The following is a 7,033-nucleotide window of genomic DNA, read 5'->3' as shown; positions in this document are numbered from 1 at the left end:
AACGGTTTATACATGGTTGAGTAATCATGGTATGGATCTTATTCGTACATAAATGCGAATACATCATGTTTTCTGGTCGGCGTCCGATAAGGGACCTTCAGGGGGTTTATAGGAGTTTTCTCCTTGATGTCATCCAAGGATATTGTACAGTCCCGTATGAGGCGACTTGCGTCCTGGCGTCGGTTCCTCCGATCGAACTGTTGTCCCTGAAACGCACGTTCGGTTATGACGGTGTGGATAGGACTGAGGCCTGATATAATCGGTAGAAAGTGGAAGGAGAGGTGGTGGTCAGGAGACCGATCAGGATGGATCAAACGAATTGTCACGGATCTTGACCTTTGGCTTAACAGGCGCACGGTAGTGATTCAAAAAGAATGTAACAAATTTTCAGGATATGTTATATTAGTGAAAATAAAAAATCCTTTTCCTCCTTTCCGGCCTTTTCCCCATCCTTCTCCCGTTTTTTTTCCCTTATTTCCTTTTCCCCACCCTCTTTCCGCTCTTTGCCCTTTTATTTTTTCTCCTTTCCCCTTTCCATTTACTTTTCCCCGTTTTATCTTCTTCATTTTTAACTTTTTCGATTTTACCCCCTTTCCCTTTTTCTTTTTTCCTTTTCCGTTTTTTACCGTAAATCGGTCCAGTAGTTTTTTAGTCTATAACGGATAAACATTGAAATGGAATCGTAAAATATTTAGTATAGCGTGTGTTGTTTTACTTTCAACACATAGCGGGGTTTTAAAAAAAAAGCATGATTTTACTTTTTTCAGAAGTATTAGCTTAGGTATATAAATAGCAGGTATATAAAAACACGCGCGTATTCGAATGCAACGTTGTGTCAAAATTTCAAACCAATTGGTGATGAACTTTCGCAGATTTAAGTTTTTGAACAAACGAACATTTATATTTTTATTTATGTAGATGAAGAACTTATTACTTAATTCTTTAAAGTTATCTTCGTTAAAATTAACTATTGTAATATTCTATTTATTGAATTAATTAATAATATCTATATTAACAAAGTACTGATCATTAATTTAACTTAAAATATCATCTTGTTTATAAATATTTATCACGATGAATGGTTAACGCTATTAATAGGAGCAGTTTATACTTTATATCGGATCGTAGTTTAGTTTGCGCTACAATTAGAAAAATTAAAAGATTATAAAAACAAAAAAATATATAAAACGTCTGTTTTTTTTTTTTTTAGATTTTGCAACGAAGAGAAAATGGTTCACATTAAATTGATGTTAATAATACTGAAAAACAGAAAGTTGTTTACTTTAATGAATATTACAATAATTTAAATTGTAGTAAAGAAAATGTTTAATCACGCAACAAAAAATCTAAGGAACGGAACAATTATTACTTTTCTGTAATCATAGTTCTAGAAGAGCGATCTCAGAACGATTTTAATCACGTACTCCAAAGACAAAAATAATTATTAATTTTACCACATATAATATAATATATATATATATGTGTGTGTGTGTAGTCAAGAATTCAATTATTTATTTTAAACAATATACATACATTAAAATTATATTTCAAATTTTTATTTTGCATTGGAATTAAATATGAGCAATTGATTAAACTTGTTTAGTTACATCGGAAAATCTGGTTTGATGCCTTCTGTTACTGAAATTTGAAAATCTGGTTTTAATTCTAATTTATTTCTGTATTTGGATTTAATTGTGGTTATTGCAGAAAATGCTACTTTATACACGTATGTAGGAACAAAAAGTAAGAACGTATTCGTCGCTTTGCTTACAAAATCTGGATATTCGGCTTGCAATCCCATCCACAAATTATGAAGAAATTTTCCTTTAGAATTCAAACTGTAATTCTTTTCTTTCTCTCGTGTCGATTAACTGTACTTTAACTGCAATCGAAAGTTATATATTTGTACGTTTTGAGTAAACGGATTCATGACTCGTTGAAACTCTGGTTTAATACTAGGAAGAACAATAAATAGATTACAAAATGTCGTCTTCAAAACGTGAAACCAGACCCTATCGTCTAAGGAGCTGAACATCATAAATATGTCGGCTGTAAAACGCATGCGCACGAAGATAGCGGTTTCTTGTGGAACGTGTTCTGAGGTATCTCCAGGACAGAGTCCTTCGCTTTCACCAAGTCTTCGGGCGCATGTGCTTTAAAGTCGGCGAATTTATGATGTTCAGCTCCCCAGACGAATAGTTAAACAAAACACGGTGACAGATGAGAGAACCTCGCACTCAGGTGACACAGGATCGTTATTCGCAAGCGATTGTGAGCTCCTTATTTGGCGTACCCCCTAGTATCACTGTGGGTAACCCGTAGGGGTACGCTTAATTAAACTTATTTAACTCACTTTTCAAATCATTTTGATAACTTGCGCATCAAAAGGAATATCTCTGTATAGGTCCTATAAGCTACCCAACTACTTAACTTACTCTGAACCGAATTCATGTATCTCACCCGGTTGATTATGGTTCTACTACTTGCCGTGGTTTTATCAGTTTATTAAGGGGAGCATTAATGTGTTCTATGATATATTTTTGTAGATGACGTCAATTTTCTTGTACAACTTACCGTTTTGGAGCTGTAGCTTGTGAAAGTGTGAAAATGTTGTGAATTGGGCACGTGTTCGAAACCGGTCTAGTCGCTGAACAATGCCGATCTCCCCGGCTACAGTAACAACAGGACCGCTGCGTTCCCATTGTACCCCTCAGGAATGCTAAGTCGTACAAGAAAATTGTTTGAATAAAAGTTGCCTGGTTTTTTGAGATTAACAACTTTTCCAAATGCAATACAGACGAAAAACAATTTTTTCCGGTGAAAAAACCGAAAAAACACGTTTTTCATAACTTCAGCACCACTTAGTATTTCAATTTTAAATTATACGGCATAACTTTAAAGACATTAATTATAGAGGAGAATGTCCTCTACATCTTTTGTTTGAAATACTTTTCTCTAAAATGCATAGATTCAGAGAAAAACGCATTTAAAAAAATTTTTGAGTTTTTCAAAAATCTATGGGTGGGGGATATTAAAAATCTGGAGTTAAGCTTCCCTCATCACCCCTAACATATGGAAAAAACATCAATCGGTAGGTAAGGATTTTCAAATAAAAATACAAATTGACTGTACTAGTACGGTTGTTTGCAGTTCCCAGAACAAAGGGGTTGAGCGTAGCATAAACAGTAGACATCAATCTTGTGGTTGTATGGCTTGGATATTATATACTGTTATAAAGCTATAAACAAATATATTTTGGCCTAAAAACTAATCAGTAACAGTCGATTAGTCTGCAAAATATTTCATAAAATACAAAGTGATTTTTTAGTCTTGTTACCTAATTGTTAATGTCTGTCTGGTAATATTTTTAGTAGCGCTACTCAACCGGTATAGGTACGGCAGTGTGAGTTGATTCTCCTGGAGCTGTGTAACCTTTTGTGCCGTTTCCGGTAGTTACGAACAGAATGTTTTTTACCATAGAACAACGAGTTTTCATTCTTGAACAATATTTTGCTACGAAATCGTACGTAAGTGTAAAATAATCATTTAAAATTAAATTTATTGGTGTTCCACCGCCATAAAAAATGTCAACTTCTAGGTTAGCAAACCGATTTCGAGAGACAGGTAGTGTTTGTGACAGAAAACGTAGCGGTCGACCGACTCGCTTGACAGATGACGTTTTATAGAATGCTGATGTCAAGATTGCTCAATTCTCAACGGAAAAGTTTACGAAAACTTTCCACACAAGTCAGTTTGTCATATTCGAGTGTTCAGAAAGCCGCTAAAAAATTGAAATTGTATCCGTATCGCGTACGATTAGTCCAAGAGCTTCAGCCTCCAAATCTAAAGAAGCAATTGCAATATTACCGTCGGTTTAGGTCTCTCGTAAACGATAACGGAATCGAATTTTTAAACACAGTGTTATTTAGTGATGAAGCTTGGATCCATCTCGATGGTTATGTGAAAAGTCAAAACTGTCGAATTTGGGCGGTTGAAAATCCTAACGCTTTACAAGGCAAATTTTTGCATCCTGAAAAAATTGGTGTGTGGTGTGCGATATCTCGTCATCGTATAGTCGGACCCGTATTCTTTGAACAGACAGTAAATGGTGAAATATACAGGAATATTGTGCGCTAATTTGTTCCCTCCTGGAACCTCAAGAACGGTATTGCTGGTTTCAGCAAGACGGCGCTACATGCCACACGTCTCAAGAAACCATGGATTTTCTGCAAGAGTTTTTTGATGATAGAATAATAAGCAAGGGTTTATGGCCTCCAAGATCTCCAGACCTCACATCTCCTGACTACTTTTTGTGGGGCTATATTAAGGCCAAGGGCTTCAAAAACAATTTAAATCGTTGTTACAATATTTCCATATTTTGTTAAAAAGGTTTCTGCTAATATGCTGAAAAGAGTTCGTGCGTGTATAACCACAAGGGGTGGGCATTTTGAGCATATTCTTTAACAATTATGTAAGTAATAGCTTTTTATGAAATCTCTTTTGTAAGTAACAAATAAATTTTTTTATTCCACCTAAATTTCCCTTTCTTAAATTACATTTAATATTGGGTAACAGGACTAAGAAATTACTCTGTATTTATTTTAGTATCTAATAAAGAAATAAATTACTAATTTAATAATATATAAATTCAGGATTAAATAAGTAACTAATAAATATAAGACGTGAATTTGTTTATCGTTTGAAATAAACAATATGTGAACCGTATACATATTGTCTAATCAAATAGTATTATACACCCGTCCTCGTTAGGCAGCAAGATATACACAGCTACGCTGTTCATCACATATGTGCCAATACGAAAAGCTATACGTGTGTTGGCGTAGTTGTAATTTAAAATCTTTGATTTTAATAATTGATTTTTATAAAATTTTGTAGACTCATGTAGAGCGGCTACTTTTTTGGTAAACGTTTGGGGTTAATAATATCTTCAAGGGGTGGGTGGTAAATAATTTTTTGGTGACAAATTTCTCTAAATCTTGCCAATATAACCCTATTTTATATTAAGCTGAGAAAATGGATATATTCTGCTTATCTTACCATTTTAAAGAAATTTTTCCCCAAATTCCACCTTCTGCAAAAATTAAAAAAAAATAAATATTTTAGTTTTTGTATATTTTTAGGCGATTTTTGTAATATCTTCTTAAGAGTAATAGTGTAAGTGACACCCCCCACCCAAAAAGAAAATTCCTTGGGGTGTTGTAGGTGGGTATGAAAATTTAAAAATATCGATTTTTAATTTACGATTTATATTACAATAAAATTTCTTCATAATTTATCCATCCTAAAAAAAAAATATTAGGTAACATTTTATTGGTTGTAGATTTTTCAGGAGAGTTTATCAATGTTTTACATTTAACGTAATTAATAAAGAAAAACCATTAAATTTTCTTAGAAAATGATTTTTGAGGAAGGAGAGTAGAAAAATATAAAACAAACAGATTATTAAAATTTTAACCTTTTTTTGTTGGTTTATTTAAACTTATAATTATAACTTTACCTTAAATCTTTATCATAAATTACCCTCATCACAAAAAATAAATTTTAGGTAACTTATTTCATGTATAATATTTTTTCCACAATGTAATAACCAATGCTAGGAAAGAATAAAAAAATTTCTTTCCAAGCACTTTGATACTGCAATTAATTGCGTTCATTTTACCTTTAATGCGTTTAAGATGAAAAATTTTATTTTGTTTATGTATAGTTTTTAATAGAATGTTGGGAAATTTGCTTTTATTATATATGGAAAATCATATCCTTTAAATCAGTAATTGTCAAACTTATTTCTTTTACCGCCCCCGTTGAAAATCAATTATTTTTCAGCGCCCCCCATTTTTTATACACCCCTAAAACTTAAAAACCACAATTTCATTACTTTAATTAATTTAGTTATATTAGTCGGTTCTGATGTTTAAACTTACATTCTAAACTAGAAATTTTTACCAATGAGAGCAAATAAAACCCAACTTTATAATATTAATAATATATTTTAATCAAATTAAAAGAAACAATATAAATATGTAATCGGTTTTCGTTTTTATACTAATCTAATGAGATGGATGGATTTGATGATATTTAATAAGTTTGTTGATATCAGGTTCGATTTTACTCAAAAACAGTCGTAAGTCGCCGCGTTTGGTTACTTGGAAATGATTTCTCTTTTTAGTAAGCAGCGTTGTCACAGCGCTAAATCCACGTTCACACAAATATGACGATGGGAATGATATCAAAAATCGTTCAACGATAGACTACAATCCAGGGTACAACTGCGGAATTGACTTTTGTAGCCAAAATTGTTGGTAGCCATTTTTGTATTTGATTTTTATTTCCTCGTTCGTTGTCAGTTCTATAAGTTCTTCTTCCAACCGGGTTGATATTGCTATGTTGACATTTGAAAAAGGATCTAACACCCGGTTTGGTATTTCCGATTTCAAAATGTCCTGGAATCTTTCGATGAAATCACTGTGAAGATTTTCCAAATGTTGTCAGTAGACGAGCAAATCGTCGTTGTTGCAGGATACTGATAAATTGGGAAAATTATGGAACTCACGTCTGCCGATATTCTTCTTGTGTAAGAGCAGCTTGGCTACGAAAGCAGCGACAACATTTTTTGTTTTTATTAAGTTAAAGTCATCGCCTTGAAGTTGGAGATTCATATCATTAAGAAATGTATAAAGGTCTGTCAGGTATGCGATATCATTCTTTGATGTGATGAGATTTTCGCGCGATTCTGTGTCTTTGTTTTCCAAGAACTCTATGACAGAGTCAAACAGATTGTAAAAACGAGTCGGACAATTTCCTTTTGATAGCCAACGCACTTCTGTGTGAAAGATCAATCTGTTGAAATCTTCATCATTATCATCACAAAGCTGATTAAATAATCTGTCATTTAAAGAGTTGTTTCGGATTTCATTGACCGCTCTGATGACATGTTGCAATGATTGAAATAGTCGTTCGCTTAAATTTCTAGCAACTAAATCCTGTCGATGTATAACGCGCAATGTACAGCAAG

The sequence above is a fragment of the Lycorma delicatula genome, chromosome 13 (genome assembly GCF_047948215.1).
Source record: "Lycorma delicatula isolate Av1 chromosome 13, ASM4794821v1, whole genome shotgun sequence".
Classification (NCBI taxonomy): Eukaryota; Metazoa; Arthropoda; class Insecta; order Hemiptera; family Fulgoridae; genus Lycorma; species Lycorma delicatula.
Note: the sequence above shows the minus strand (reverse complement) of the source record.